We start from the raw sequence: 15,795 nt of genomic DNA on the forward strand, positions 1-15,795 counted from the left end.
TTTCATTTTAGCGCATGGGCATTTACTGCCTCATTAAAAAAGGCCCTTTTCCCAGCTGCGGTGAAGAATGGCCCAGCGTGCGCCAATTTCACAGACTCACAATAGTACAGACCACCTTTTACCGCAGCTTAGTAAAAGGAGCCCTTATTTTCTGTCCCTGCTCTATGCCTCTCTCTCTCTTCTTTACTTTTTCATGTGATTCTCATCTTATTCCTCCTTTGTTTTCAGGCTTCTTTTCATCCCTCCTGAAAGTTTCTGCAGTCTTCTGATGCAGTTCATTTTTAAAATGAGAAAAAAAATACTTACAGGTCAATATTCAGCCTCCAGCATTCAGTATTTTGTTAAACTCTGACTACATGGGCTTTTTATACCTGGATATTCCACATCAGGTCATACCTGGATCCCTAGATATAATGCAGCCATTGACAGTACCAGCAATATTCCACTTGATACATAGATAACTCCTGCACGAAGTTAGGACAGCCATTTTGCTGTCCTAACCTTATCTGGATAGTTTCCAGGTAATGGATTGACTATTGCCACTAACCACTTAACTCCTGGTTCTATCCAGACCCTGACCTGGACCACCATGGTATTGCCAGGGTAATGCCAAAGCAGTTGGATTGGATTTTCAGCAATTCTATCTGGGTAAATGCGACCAAATATCTGGGTATGATCTGATGAAGGAGACTTAACTGGGTTGGAGCCACTCTTACCCTGACAAGTCCCTACTAAACAGCATGCACTTAGATTTTTTTTTCCACTCACAGATCCCTCTTTATCTTTTTCACATTCTTCCTATCTACAATATGTATCATTTCCAAGTTGTAACTTCTGTTGACCCTCCCTTCCTACAGCTCCGTGTCTAAAATAGACATACATACATTATGATTAGCAAATAGACATTACTGAATCTCATCAGTTTTGAGTGAAAGGTCAGTGCCCGTTGACATTCTCCTGCAGGCAGCATCTCCTCTCTCGCCCGAGTGGCTGAGTACTGATAACTCCAGAGCTTCAGCTGGTCTTTTCAGATATGTGTAAAAGGATCAGACTGTACAAAGACATCTCAAGCTACCCTCCACCAGCCTCTGGTGCAGAGTAAGGTCAGATCGAAAATACACTATGAAAATAATTTCAACCAGCTTAGTGGATTTTTTACCAACCATGCTGAATATCTACTGCTTAATGGGGATGGGTTGGGAGTGAAGGAGGAGGAGGGTAAACTTTAGCCACTATCCTCAGTGTTGTTTTGATTTCATTTCATTTCTTGACGTGATATACTGCCCATCATAATAAATACCTGAGCAGTCTGCAACAATAATTTAAAAAAAAATCACACAACACAATAAAAATATAATAATGTTGAAAAGCATGGTAAAAGCAACTAATATACAATAGCACCCCTCAGCAACAAATTATCTCACCCTTATGTTTATGTTTATTTCAAGATTTGATATACCGCATTAGTTAACAAAAGTCAAAGCAGTGTACAATATTAACCAATTTCAATAACATAAAATAAGCATAGAAGAGAACTCCAATTTTGACAGGAAAGAACACTTGCATACATCCAACAACAAATATAATTATAGAAATTAAAACAGATTAAATAAAATAAAAATAAAATAAACACACAAAAATTATTTTTGGCTACTCCTTTAAGAGAACTGTTCAGGCAATGTCACATACATTAATTATCTAACGGGCAGGTTAAATGCCAGCTGGAAATAATGATTTTTTAATAACAACTTAAATTTTGGTAAGGACAGTTCTGCTCTAATGTTAGGGAGATATCATTCCATAACCTTGGTGCCAAGTAAAAGAACACTGAAGATCCAGTACTTTCGTAATGTGTGGATTTTATTGAGGGTAGAAGTAGATGGTGGGCATGTAAATAATGAAGAAAGCGTACTGGGTATGTAGGATATTTTTAGAAGATAAAGTGATGATCCTGTGTGTAGCACCTTATGCGCAATGACCAGGACTTTAAATCAAATTTGAAATTGAACTGGCAACCCATGTAATTGAAGAAACAGTGAGGTAACATGATCATGCTTCTTTGCTTGAAATAATAAACAGATTGCCGAATTCTGGAGCGTCTGAAGATGCCAAAGTTGTATTTGTGTAATACCCACGTAAACACCATTTAAACATGCAGGGATCAGAGTGTGAATAGATGCAGAGGATCTTCCAGGTACATCTACGTGATCCAGATTTGCCACCATTTGGGCGCATGCAGATCCATTTTGCAGCTCGCCTGCAAAAAATGCCTCTTTTTTTGCCGAAAATAGGCGTGTGGCAAAATCAAAATTGCCGCATGTCCATTTTGGCTCTGAGACTTTACCGCCAGCCATAGACCTAGCGGTAAAGAATTTGGGCAGTAATGACCTACTCGTGTCAGATGCCACTTGGTGTGCATCCGCTACTCGCGCCAGAAAATAAAAAATATTTTTCAAACGCACGTAGCGGACATGTGCCAAAATTGAAATTACCGCAAAGGCCATGCGATAACCGGGTGGTAACTCCAGTTTGTAACGCGTTGGACGTGCGTAGGCGCCTACACTGCTTAGTAACAGGGGCCCATAGTTAACTGAGATGAATCAAAGAAAAAGTATAAGAATGAGACAGATACTTCACAATACATTTACAAGGAATCTTCGGGAAAAAAAATAAAAAAAAACAACCTAAAACGAACAACAAAAAAAACCTGGGATGCATCAAAAGAAATTGTTTCCTACGTTTTTGTGTTGCTTTAGCAACATCAAGAAATACCTGTACCTTTAAAAAGCAAAAAGTGGAAAGATGATATTTAAGGTATAATTTCAAAAGCAATCATGTGTTACTTTTAGACCTGCTATTGATAAGGAGTAAATGGGTGTGCCTAAATGTATTTATTTGGATTCCACTGTTACCTTTTTTAGTAGCATCTCAAGGTGAGTTACATTTGGGTGCACAAGATATTTCCTTACTCAGCTCATAATTTGATTTTGTATTTTTAACCTGTTTTTTATGGTGGGAGGGGGTTAGTGACCACTGGGGGAGTAAGGGGAGGTCATGCCCGATTCCCTCTGGTGGTCAACTGCTCAGTTCGGGCACCTTTTTGAGGCTTGGTCGCAAGAAAAAATGGACCAAGTAAAGTCGGCCAAGTGCTCGTCAGGGACGCCCTTCTTTTTTCCATTATTGGCCGAGGATGCCCATCTCCTAATCACGCCCCAGTCCCGCCTTCGCTACCCTGCCAACATGCCCCCGTGAACTTTGGTCGTCCCCGCGATGGAAAGCCATCGAGGGTGTCAAAAAATTGGCTTTCGATTATGCCAATTTGGGCGGCCTTGCGAGAAGGACACCCATCTCCCGATTTGTGTCGGAAGATGATCGCCCTTCTCTTTTGAAAATAAGCTAGATAGGCACCTACGTGCATCCAATGCATGTCAATTTGGAACTACCACCTGGCTACCACATGCCCAGGCGGTAATTCCATTTTTTATGCATGTCCAATACGCACATCAGAAAATATTTTTTATTTTCTACCTCTAACCAGGTGATAATTGGCAGTGTACGCACGCTGATGATTACCGCCCGGTTAACGCATGAGACTTTACTGCTAAGTCAATGGGTGGTGGTAAGGTCTGAGGCCCAAAATGGACAGGTGGCAATTTTTATTTTGCCGCATATCCATTTTCAGTCAAAAAAAGGCCTTTTTTGCAGGCATGCTGAAAAATGGATCTGTGCGCATCCAATACACGTGCCTACATCAGCGCAGGCCATTTTTTTGTGCACCTTAGTAAAAGTACCCCTGAATTGGTATAACAAGCTAATGAGCGCTGATATCAGTATTTAACAAACAATAATGAGCACTAATTGGCACTGATTAGAATTTAGGCACACAACTCGCTAAGCGTATTCTGTAAAGATGTGCACCAAACTTCTAAAGCATGTAGGCAAAAAGGAGCATGGTTATGGGTGGGGAAATGGGCGTTTCCTGGGTGTTCTGAAATTTAAGCGCCTAGTTATAGAATATGGCCCAGTACGCCTAAATTATGTGCTGGGATTTACACCACATTTTTGTTGGTGTAAATGGATGCGTACAGATTTAAATGCTGAAATGTCAGCTAAGCGTATCCTATAATCAGCACATAAATCTAGTTGCCAATTATAGAATACACTTAGTCAGCACTGATTTCGGCACCATATATAGAATCTCCTCCTTTGTGTGCCACAATTGTTATAGTAAGGCATCTCAGCAGCGTAGTTTTCTACTTTCAGGTTTTTCATAGCACCCTCTAAGGCAGTAAACATTTTTGAGAAAAAGTCATGAAAAACTTTAATGACATGGCACTGAGTACCCCATCTGCCGTAAGAATGTAGGTCCTTCAAGCTTTGCTTTCTGTGGTTCTGTTTGATATCATTTGATGTACCACCTTACACCAAAAAGACACCAAAGTGATTTACAATACTATATAAAATACAACCAACAAACAAACCTCAGCATTACAACGAGAATTCAACATAATTACCTCTTCAAACAAGCTTACCCAAAGAACCCAACTTAATTCTCGAACCTAATTCCACACCACCAGCACTACCCATACTCCAATCCTCTCCCCCACATCTCTCCCCATTGTTTCTACTCTTTTAACTTGAACATCTCTTGATACTTTGTATCATACTTTGTGTTATCTCTGTGATACTTTGTACCATAGCTTGTAAGCCGCACTGAGCCTGCTATCAAGTGGGAAAGAGCGGGGTATAAATGCTATAAATACATAGGCGCCCCTTATAAGAGGCTTGGGGATGCTAAGCCTCCCCAGCCCAATGGTCAACTTCCGAGTGTTGCGCCTGCACTACCCGCCCCCTCGCGCGTGCGGTTTAATTGTTTTAGTTCCATGGCAGCGACGTCATTGACGTCGCTTCCACAGAGAATACAGAGGTCAGCTCCGCCCTCTTGGCAGCAATGCGACGTCATTGATGTCGCTACAGAGGTAAGCTCCGCCCCCTTTAGCCTCCCCAAAACAGTTGGCTACCGACTGTCTATGTATAAATAAAAAATAAATTTAAAATAGTACAATAAAATGTTATACATATAACAAAAATTCTTAGACGTCAGGAAGATCAGACAAAATCAGGCAAAACTTTGAGTGTAAAGCCATGTCTTTACAGCTTTACGAAACTGCAAATAGTTTCGTAAAGCTGAGCCTTGCTGTGCATCCTCATGCCACCAGCAAAGCAGCTGTGCCACTGTAGAGTGAAATGCAATCAAGAGCCAATCTGGTGCCGATAACTGTAGTTCCTGTATAGAAATCTGGTCTGTGCCAGAGAAGTACTTATGTGTACAGCTCGTGTTGCTGTTTTCTGTGAACAGCCTTTAATGCTTCGTGGAAATAATCTGATCCAGCCATATTAGATAAGTGCATTCAATGTCTGTGATGGCGTGACTGTGAAGATCTGCCAGCATAAGCCTTGCCTTGGGTATGGTGCACGATGCCAGGATAAGGATAAACCGTTGTTCCACCCTCTGAAGGAACAAACCAGCCACTGCACATCTGCCAGCAAATGTTTTCCAGTTCAAGTGTACAATTAAATTCCAGTCAAGAGATTTGCCAAAGCTTCATCTGAATGCAGAATTGAATTTCATATCTCCCCAAATTCCCTTCTTGTCTTGACTCAAACAGACCTCATTATACCACAGGGTGCTGGAATACAGAGTTTGTAAGTTGTATTAAAGACCCAGTAACAAAACTGCTGCTGTTTGTAATTGGTTATGATTTGTTTACATTCCTCATGCTAAGATGGAGTATGCCTGGCTTTATTTCTCATTACATAATAACATAGTAAATGAAGGCAGATAAAGACCAATTGGCTCATTTATTTATTTAAACTTTATTTAAAATATTTATAACCTGTACATCCACTGTTTTGGATGGAGAACAAGTCAACATGCATAATACATACATAAAACATTTTCAACAAATTTAAAACATCACATTTCATTTTGTCTACTATGTTGGGGAGGCTCCCCCAATGTATTTTACCTGACCTTTGACTCCTCTTCCTACCGCAAGTCTCTAAATTTCCCAGACATGCTTATTGTTCATAGGTTGTATCCTTGGTTGCTCCATGTTGGCTAGCTATGCTTCTAGGAGCAGTACTGATTTTACTTTGCATCTTGTAATTCTGACTATGCCGTGAAGGTACTACAATTTTCTTGGAAGCCCTCCTCAGGTGTATTGCTGATGTAGGATTGTAAGCACGGCCACTTCATACAGGTCACCTCAGCCTTTTTAGAAGCCAGATACAGTCAAACCACCTCTCTCTGCCCATTTGCTCCTATTTTTCCCCCCTTGGCTCTCTACAATTTCATATGACTCAGCAAGCAGTCAAGCCTCTCCTTTAGTTCTGTCTATTAGCCCCCTTCCCTTACCGTGGTATTCAGTCTCTGTGCTAGGCACATTTAAATTCTGTAACAGCTGTGACTGTCACTGCCTCTGCTGGTAGGGTTATGGATTTGATATCCTGCCTTTCTGTGGGTACAACCAAAGCAGTTTAAATATACTATTTGAGATACTTCTTCTGTCCCTAGTGGACTCACAATCTAAGTTTTGTACCTCGGGTACTGGAGGGTTAAGTGACTTGCCCGGGGGCACAAGGAACTGCAGTGGGAACTGAACCCATTTCCCACTAACAATTAGGCTACTTCACTCCTTTATATCATGACTCCTTATCCTTAAACATTCCATTTATACGGGAAAATTCTGGTGGGTTTTGGAGGGCTTGCTGTTTTCTCCACAAATGTAACAGGTAGGGGGTTATGGGCCTGGGTCCACCTGTCTGAAGTGCACTGCACCTACTACTAAACTACTCCAGGGACCTGCATGCGCTGTCATGAACCTGAGTATGACATCTGAGGCTGGCATAGAGGCTGGAAAGTAATATTTTTAATGATGTTTTTTGAGGGTGGGATGGGGTTAGTGACCACTGGGGGAGTAACGGAAGGGCATCCCCGATTCAATCCAGTGGTCAGATGGTCATTTGGGGTACCTTTTTCTGCCTTATTCGTAATAAAAACACGTCCGGTTGAAAACATCCAAGGTTTAGTCATGGACATCTTTTTTCCATTATGGCTCAAAGACGTCCAAGTCTTAGGAACGCCTAAGTCCCACTTTGAACACACCTCCAATACACCCCCGTGAGATTTGGACGTCCTTGCGACGGACTTCTGACAAAGATGTCCAAAATCAGGTTTCGATTATACCGATTTGGACGTCTCTGTGAGAAGGACGTCCAAGTGCTGATTTATGTCACTTTTTTGGACATCCATGTCTTTCAAAAATGAGCCTGTTAGTCTGCAGGTCACTATGATTCCAGAAATGATACAACTACACATGGTTCTTCAGATAAGCACAGTCAAGACCCCTAGAAAGAAGACAATCAATAGTTGTACAGTTTGATTCTCCTACAGTCTTAAACTGTCCTGATGTAGAAGTAAGCAGGAAAGCCTGAATTTTCCATGACCATAGCAAATGCTGACAATGTGATGGGTATATTTCCATTGCCTCCTGCAGGAAGTGTGCAGGAGTTAAAAATTGAAACTTTTTGGGTTATCCAACAAAAACCTGGGGAGGGGTATCTTAAACTAGTTTTATTTATTATTATTATTATTATTATTATTAAATTATAAAATTTTTATCCCGCACTATCCCACAATTCTAGGAGGGTTACAGCTATTATATACATAAATATTTTATATATCCTTACTAGACAAGCAACACTCACTTATACAAAAGTCAAAAATAAATTAAAATTAGCAAAATGTTAAAATTTCAAGACAGATTACCATACTAGGAAGTATGTAAATGAAGCTTGTTCAAAATATATTCTACTATGTTACATACAGTATACAGGAGCAATTAAAGGCCTTTTTGGATTTGAAAAAAGATTGCTTAAGAATTAGTTGGAATATATTGTAAAAGATGTAAGGGGTTTTCATGCTAAGCTTTTGCTTTGTTTATCATGTGAAGTGCTAATTTTTATTGGTACCTTGAATATCTCCGTATTTACTGTTAAGACACTCTCCCGTTTTGATGTGGTCTAAGGAAGCTTATTATTAGTTCCTACATGATTGTATTTTTCCTTATTTGTTGCTTTGCTCAATGTAACAAGATTTTTATCTTGTGAATATATTGTTGAATTGAATACAACTAAAATTAACGAAAGAAAGAAAGAAAGAAAGAAAGAAAGAAAGAAAGAATTTGATTCTACAGCATACATAGAAACTAAATAAAGTTGTGAGTCCATCCAGTTTCAGCCATTATCATATGGCTGACCACCTACACAGCACACTTCATTATTTCCGATGCCCTGGATCTAGACTCAGTCTTCAACAACTTCAACTAGGACTAGTTTTCAGGACCCATACAATGAATATTTATGGAATACATCTGTATACATTTAGGACAAGATCCAGGCTGATAATGCAGACAGCAAAAACTCGGCCCAATTGAGGATCTCAGAGACCGCATTTAGGAATAAATAGCTTAAGAAATTATATCCTGTAACCTTTAATGGTTTTTAATCTGCCAAAAGAGCATTGCTGTTCTTAACTATTCAACTTCAGTTGTTTTTCTTAGGCATAGGTTACAAATCTTTCCCAGAACAGATTGCCTGCTCCTTGAAGTCAAGCCTTAATCTTCTATGCCTGTTTGTCTCTACTCCTGGTTTATCATGCCATTAATCTGATTTATTTTACACATGAAGATAAGTAATAATTCCTCTATTGTTCATACCAAGTTGACATGAATAGTAATGCACTATACAGTAATTTGCCATTTCTAATTGATATATTGATGTCATACAAAAATAACACAGATGCGGTAGCACTGCACTGAACAGACTGCTAATGGGTGGTGCTATACACTTCATAGTAATGTGCTCAAACTCCTTTCAGTGCCTCCGCAGTGCACATTCCTTTATAATTTTCTGCTCACTTTAGGCACTTTCTGCAAGCAGTGTTGGCACCATGTTGAGCCCCGCTGGTGGGGTAAAAAAAATGGATCACAGCACTTTAATAGAAGGCAGTACCTCCTCCCAGGGGGCAATCCAGCACTCAGTAGCTCTGGGGAGTTCATCAGAGAGACTTCATGGGAACAATCATGGTCACATTCAAAACTAGTAGGAAAAAAGCAGTAAGGCACAAAGAGCAAAGATTCAAATGGTAAAAATCAGATGAGGCTTTATTGTGAAGCCTCAATTCCATATGTTGAGAGGTCTCGACACGGCTGTGTTTCAGCAACAATGCCTGTGTCAGGAGTCTTTCAACCTTGTAATAACATAAAAACATATTTAAAAATAAAACTAAGTAATGACATAAAGATAATATTTAACTAAAAACATATAAACATGCATTACCTGGAAATTAGTAACACATACAAATACATCATCTAAACATTAGACAACTTCTAAAACCTCATGTGACTAATGGAATCAAAAAGATACAAATATATATTACCCTGATAGTAAACATCTCATAAATAATCAGATAGTGATAAATCATGAATAAAATACATATGAATAACTAAAAATGCATTAAAATTTGAACAACCATTTATATGTATATAATATAATATATTATATATATATATATATATATATATATATATATATATATATATATATATATATATATATATATATATATATATATATATATATATATATAATTTACGGTTCATTTCTACCCCACATTTTCCCACAAATGCAGACAAGAGTGAAACGTTTATTGAATGCAACCCTGTGATTATAAAAAATGTGTAAAACTAGGTCATGTTGTGAAACTTACCCAACCCAAGTACGTCCTTCTTTCGTTCTTATTGCTGTCTGATTGAAACATTAACTTGTTAATCTGGTCTTACTGAACAGATGGAGACACAAATGGCTGCATATCAGATTCCCAGCTGCGAATTTGAAGAATGTTGTTTTCATTTTTCTTCTAATGTATTATTAATGATGGAGTTACTGGACTTCATGTGATATTTCTCTGTGAATTCCTTTTGTGCTTGTGGTGATGTAACTTCTTCAACCCTCGTTGCACTGTCCCATTATTAAGAGAACTTCAGCACCCTGCACTGTGCCTTCTCTGACGGAGCTATAGATCCTTACAGAGTCCATCTTCTAATGGAGATGTGGCCCTTTGCTTGATGGACCTGTAGCTCTGTACTCTTCCTCTGTTAGTGAAGCTTCAGCCTCTTACACTGGTTTTCTTCTGATAGAAATCTAGTCAATTGTCCCTTGTAGTGTGTCTGTTCTCAAGAAGCTTCTGATGGAGCTCCTTCCCACTGCACAGCCAGCTTTTCTGATGAAGCTCCAGCACTTTGGATAGAGCTCCAGTTCCCTGTACTGTTCCTTACTGAAAGGTATTCCAGCCTTTTCCAGTCTTCCTCTTCTGAAAAAGCTTACATACTCTATACCATAGGAGCCAGCTCTGTAGGTCCCGGTGAGTGATGAGCATCCCCCAATATTGAGCAAACTCCTTCATTGTGTCCAGGGAGGGGTAATTTGTATTGTGTTTGACACGCCAATCATTTGAAAATATAGGTGTCTATGCCTTACATCAGTGGTTCCCAGATCTGGTCCTGGAGGCACCCCAGCCAGTCAGGTTTTCAGGATATCCACAATGAATATTCATGAGAGAGATTTGCATGCAGTGGAGGCCTAGCGGTAAAGTCTCATGCCGGGCAGTAATGATGTATACACGTCAAATGCCACTTGGCGTGTGTCCGATATGCACATTCGAAAATAACAATTACTTTTAAGCTGCATGTATCGGATGCATGCCAAAAATAAAATTACCACAAAAGCCACACAGTAGTCGAGCGGTAAGTCCATTTTGGCACACGTTGGGTGCGCCTAGATGCTTACGGAGCTTAGTAAAAGGGCCCCTTACAAAGATACAGGTGTACGTGCATCAAATTAAGTAGCAAAGCTGCAATTTTTATGTTTCTTCATTCTGGAGACAGATACAAACAATGGGGGATTAAGAAGAATTACTCCTTAATCCATTGCATAAAGCCCTGCCAAAATGCCTTTGAGCTGGTGCTAAACCCACCTAGGAATTTTTTTCCTTTAAGTGTGTATTCTCTTTAAAAAATGGGGAATACATGTGTATGTGATCCACATGCGCAATGCCACCATTCAGAAGTGGAGATGCTTCGAAATTGAGCTTCTACATTTGTGGCAAGTGAAAGGCAATTCTATAATCTGAATGTTAATATTTTACATATGGAGCCCCTAAATTTGGGTGCGAACCTGAAATGTGCATGCAAATTAGTAGGTTAAAGAGTCGTTAACAAGCAATAATTGGCCACTAAAAAACAATTATTGATGTTTATTGGCACCAAAAAGGATTTGTGTGCATTTCAGAATGTGCACTTAGGACTAGATTCTATATATTTTATTTATTTTATTTGTTACATTTGTACCCCACATTATCCCACCTATTTGCAGGCTCAATCTGGCTTACATTGTACCGTAAAGGCGTTCACCAGTCAGTTGATAACAAATACAAGGTTGTATTGTGGTCAAATGAGGTAGGTGTGTGTCAGGCACCGTGAAGGTCGTATGGAATGAAGATTGTATATTGTCCAGTACGATCATTGGTTGAGCTGTGATGCTGGACGTGGGGATTTACGTTTGATTGGTGAGGTAAGCCTTTTTGAAGAGGTTGGTTTTTAGTGATTTCCTGAAGTTTAGGTGGTTATTGATTGTTTTCACAGCTTTCAGAAGTCCATTCCATAATTGTGTGCTTACGTAGGAGAAGGTGGATGTGTAAGTTGTTTTGTATTTAAGACCTTTGCAATTTGGGTAATGTAAGTTTAGGTATGATTGTGATGATCCGATTCTGTTTGCACTGAGATTTCCGCATAGAAATCAGAGTGTATTCTATAAAATATGTTTTAATTTAGATGTACTTTATAGAGTAAGCCAAGCACTGGTCCATGTGGCTAAATTTAGTCGCGGTCAATTACGCCAAGTAAAACCTGGTGTAAATCTCAATGCCTAAATTAGGTGTGGAGCAGGTGTAATCTATAACAATGTGTATACAACTTATATTTATGTGCACCATGTTACAGAATACGCTTAGTAGCTAGTGCATGTACATTCTAATTAATAACAATTAGTGCTGATAATTGGTTGTTAGCATCCAATTATCAGTGCTGATTAGCTTATTAACTAAGGTATGCACATTGTTATGGAATATGCTTCAATTTTTGCACGGAAATCTTGGCATGATATATAGAATCCGGGATTAATACCCACGTCTCATAGGGTGCAACTCTAAAGGGGGTGTGGCCATGGGTGGGGCTAACTTATGAGCATTACAGGGGCGAAGTTGGCACTTATGCAGTTAAGTGACGATATTCAGCCCTTAACCGCATAAGATAACTGCATAAACTGGGCCACATAAAAGGAGTCCTATCTTAATACAGTTCATCTTATGTGGTTAAGGAGTGAATATTGCACTTACCCCCATAAGTTTTAGTGGCCAACATTTAACCAGATATTCAATGCTGATGCCCAGACATGGCCCAGCATTGAATATCCAAGAATACAGCCAGCAGTGGGCATAAAAAGCTGACCACCGCCAGCTGGATATGGGCTGGTGGCTTCCTACAAGCAATGCAGAAAATTAAGGACTGACTGGCTTTGTCCTTTATGACTTAGGAGTGTTGGGTAACTGACTGTAGGAGCAGTGGCACAGATACACCAACTATTGGTTCGGGGAATGCTAGATGGTGATGCACTGAAGCCCTGCACCATACAGCGAAGATCAGCTGAGAGGAGCGCGTCTGTGTGGGCTGCGCACGCCGGAGTCTCAGAAGACAGCACTTCTGCTGGCGGGGTTTTGGGTGTAAGGGGCGCGGAGGCGGGTGGGACTGTGGCGCCGGGCCCCCCTCAGGGGGGACGGCGACAACCTGGGGGGGTGGCAGTGGGGGTGGGGCCCAGGGGGGGGGCTGGGGGCCCAGGGCAGCCTTGTCCCTCGGCGGCCCTGAGCGGAGCTGACTGGTTGTTGGCTTTGTGTAGTCCTAACTGTAGCAGTAGTGTTATGAACATGAAAGCTGTTCTTCTGATGAACTGAGCTGCAACTCAGAAGATAGCAAAAACCACACCAAAAGGATGTTTAAGCTGTTAATATGTACTGTTTCATGGACTACAACGCCCATACTTCCATTCCAACTCTGAATATTCAATTCTATCCCAAAGATGTTTATGTCTGTGAATTCTGTCCTGTGCTGTTTCCAGTTTGCTTGGAGTAAAGGATTCTAGTGAAAAGGAAAGGAGTATAATATAATTTTTTTTAAAAACAGAGACAATCACTTCTTATGCAAAGCCTGTGCTGAATTCCTCTTGTGTTCTCATAAATCTGATGCCACTCAGAACTTTTATTTGGTGCCAGAGCTCTCTGTTCCTGTAAGTTGCAACAGCATTGCAGGAATGGAATGACTCCACGTAGCCTCTGTTTTAAGGAACGTGATACCAGGCAGCCCCGTTAGACTTCTGACACTCACTAATGAGTCTTTACATGTCTATCCAACATGACATCCTTACAGCGGTTTTGAAGATATAAGGTTGACACTACAGTGTATTCACACCAAAAATAAACCATAATCTCTCAGCAAGTATGGGAATTCACATGGGAGTTTTACAGATTTCCTCTGCACGCACTGCTTCCAATCAATCTTTCTTCACTTCTCAAACCATGTACTCTTCATGTTCTGAAATTCTGTTGTGTTCTTTGGCACTGAATTTGCTCTTTCTAAACATAGAACTTGGAGTTCAGCAAGAATTATTGGAGCCTAATTTCTTAAATGTACAAGGATGCCTATGTGGGGTTTTTTTTTTTAAGGCCTGAATCCTACCCCTCTTGGCCCCATCTAACATCTGAAAATTTAGTGCCGATCAGATGCAAAACCAAAAATTTTGTAGGTAGCATAATTACATTTGCAATTCATTGAAAACATGGATCCTTCCTCTTCCCCCTCAAAATAATGTTGCCCTGATCTTCATAAACTCCCAGACATGTCTTGAAAATTTGATGTGCATCAAACGGAAAACCAAAATGTTATTAGGAAGCATAACTTGTGTGTATATATTTGTCTAAGGAAACCGCAAAGCAAACAGCAAGATTCAATATGGTTAGCAAGAAAAAAAGCAGACCATATAAAGTTGAAGGGTTTATTCACTACATGAAAACCCAGGTCAGAGATACAGTTTTTAGCAGTTCAGTAAAGTTTGGACTTTTCCACCTACTAATATCCATTTGCTCCTGAAGTAGCCCCTTTGGCGAAACATGGCCATGTCGGGTATGTATGTATAAAATCTGGGAGCCAATGTAGGGCCTTCAACTTTACACAGTCTGATTTTTTTTTCCTTGCTAACCATAGTGAATATATTTGTGGAAAGTGCATGAATGTGGATTGAAAAAAGGTCCTGTCATGATCATCGTTGACCATCTGACACCTTCTGAAGTGACGTGATTACAGGTGTATATTTGGAACAGCACATGGATCCAAAAAGTTACCCCAATATGTCCTAAACATTTGATGTGATTTAGATGGAAAGAAAAACTTATTAGGTAAAGTAAATGTGAAGGTGTAGTCATGGAATATGAGGATCTTAAAAAATATACCCAATGTGATAAAAATTAGGTGAAGATCAGAAGCAGAATGGATACCAAATTGAAACGTTATCAAGAGATAATAGTTGTGCTTACACAGTCATGTAATATGTGGTTCAATAAGAAAATAAAATATATGCAGGTTCTAATTACATATATAAAAATATACCAGATTATTTGGGCAACATGCACCCTTCCGGTAAGCTGCCAAATGTAATAGTTATTTGTATGAGAATGTATTAAATTGTGGATTTGAATTACAACTATTGTAGCCTTGGGGGTATTAGGGGATTTTCATATTTTTGTTTTTTGTAGAGGTTCAGTCCTCCTGAAGAAGCTTTAGCGAAATACAGCCTGTATAGAGGACTGTTGGGAGCGTGCAACTGAGGTTGTTTATGAGCCTCTGGGGTGCACAGTGGGGTCTAGTCCATTTTACCATTGGAAGATTAAGTTTGTGGGAACTATCAACAAACACAAGTGTGCTGGGTGACGAAAATATTTATTCATTGGAAATCATATGAGAATCCATTTACCTGGAAGAAATATTGAATTTGAAAGTATACTGTCCTGATGTTTATGGGGACTGCGTGGGGTATGGACTGTTTGGTATATGGACTGCAATAGCAGCACTTAGGAGGGCTCTTTAAAGTACTTTGCTGTTGTTAGTCCATAGGAGGTGTGACTCTTCCTTGATGGTTTTGCATGAAATGATAAGTGGGTGATTAAGATCACACTGCTTTTATGTTATGATATTTTCTTGTATAATAAATAAGAAAATACTCGTATCCAGTTCCTCTTAGATCCCCAACATGCCCCTGAAAATTCACCATTGATAACACATTGAGGGGTGAAGTTATCAATGTGGTCTACCATTGAGAAGGGTTATTTTACTGTTAACCAAGGTTATTAGTAATTAGGTTTTATTGCATAAAATGAGACTTGTGCTAAAAAAAATCATGAGTTAGTTGTAAAATAGCCTCACTTAACAGTAGCCCACACTGATAACTCCCCCTCCCCCCCCTTCAACAGAAAAACTATTAGTGATGGACACACAAACATACTCACAAAAATATGATAACTTAAATCTCTATCCCTTTGGCAAATAGGCAGAAAATAGAAAATGGCAG

Source organism: Microcaecilia unicolor, chromosome 7, assembly GCF_901765095.1.
Source record: "Microcaecilia unicolor chromosome 7, aMicUni1.1, whole genome shotgun sequence".
Lineage (NCBI taxonomy): Eukaryota > Metazoa > Chordata > Amphibia > Gymnophiona > Siphonopidae > Microcaecilia > Microcaecilia unicolor.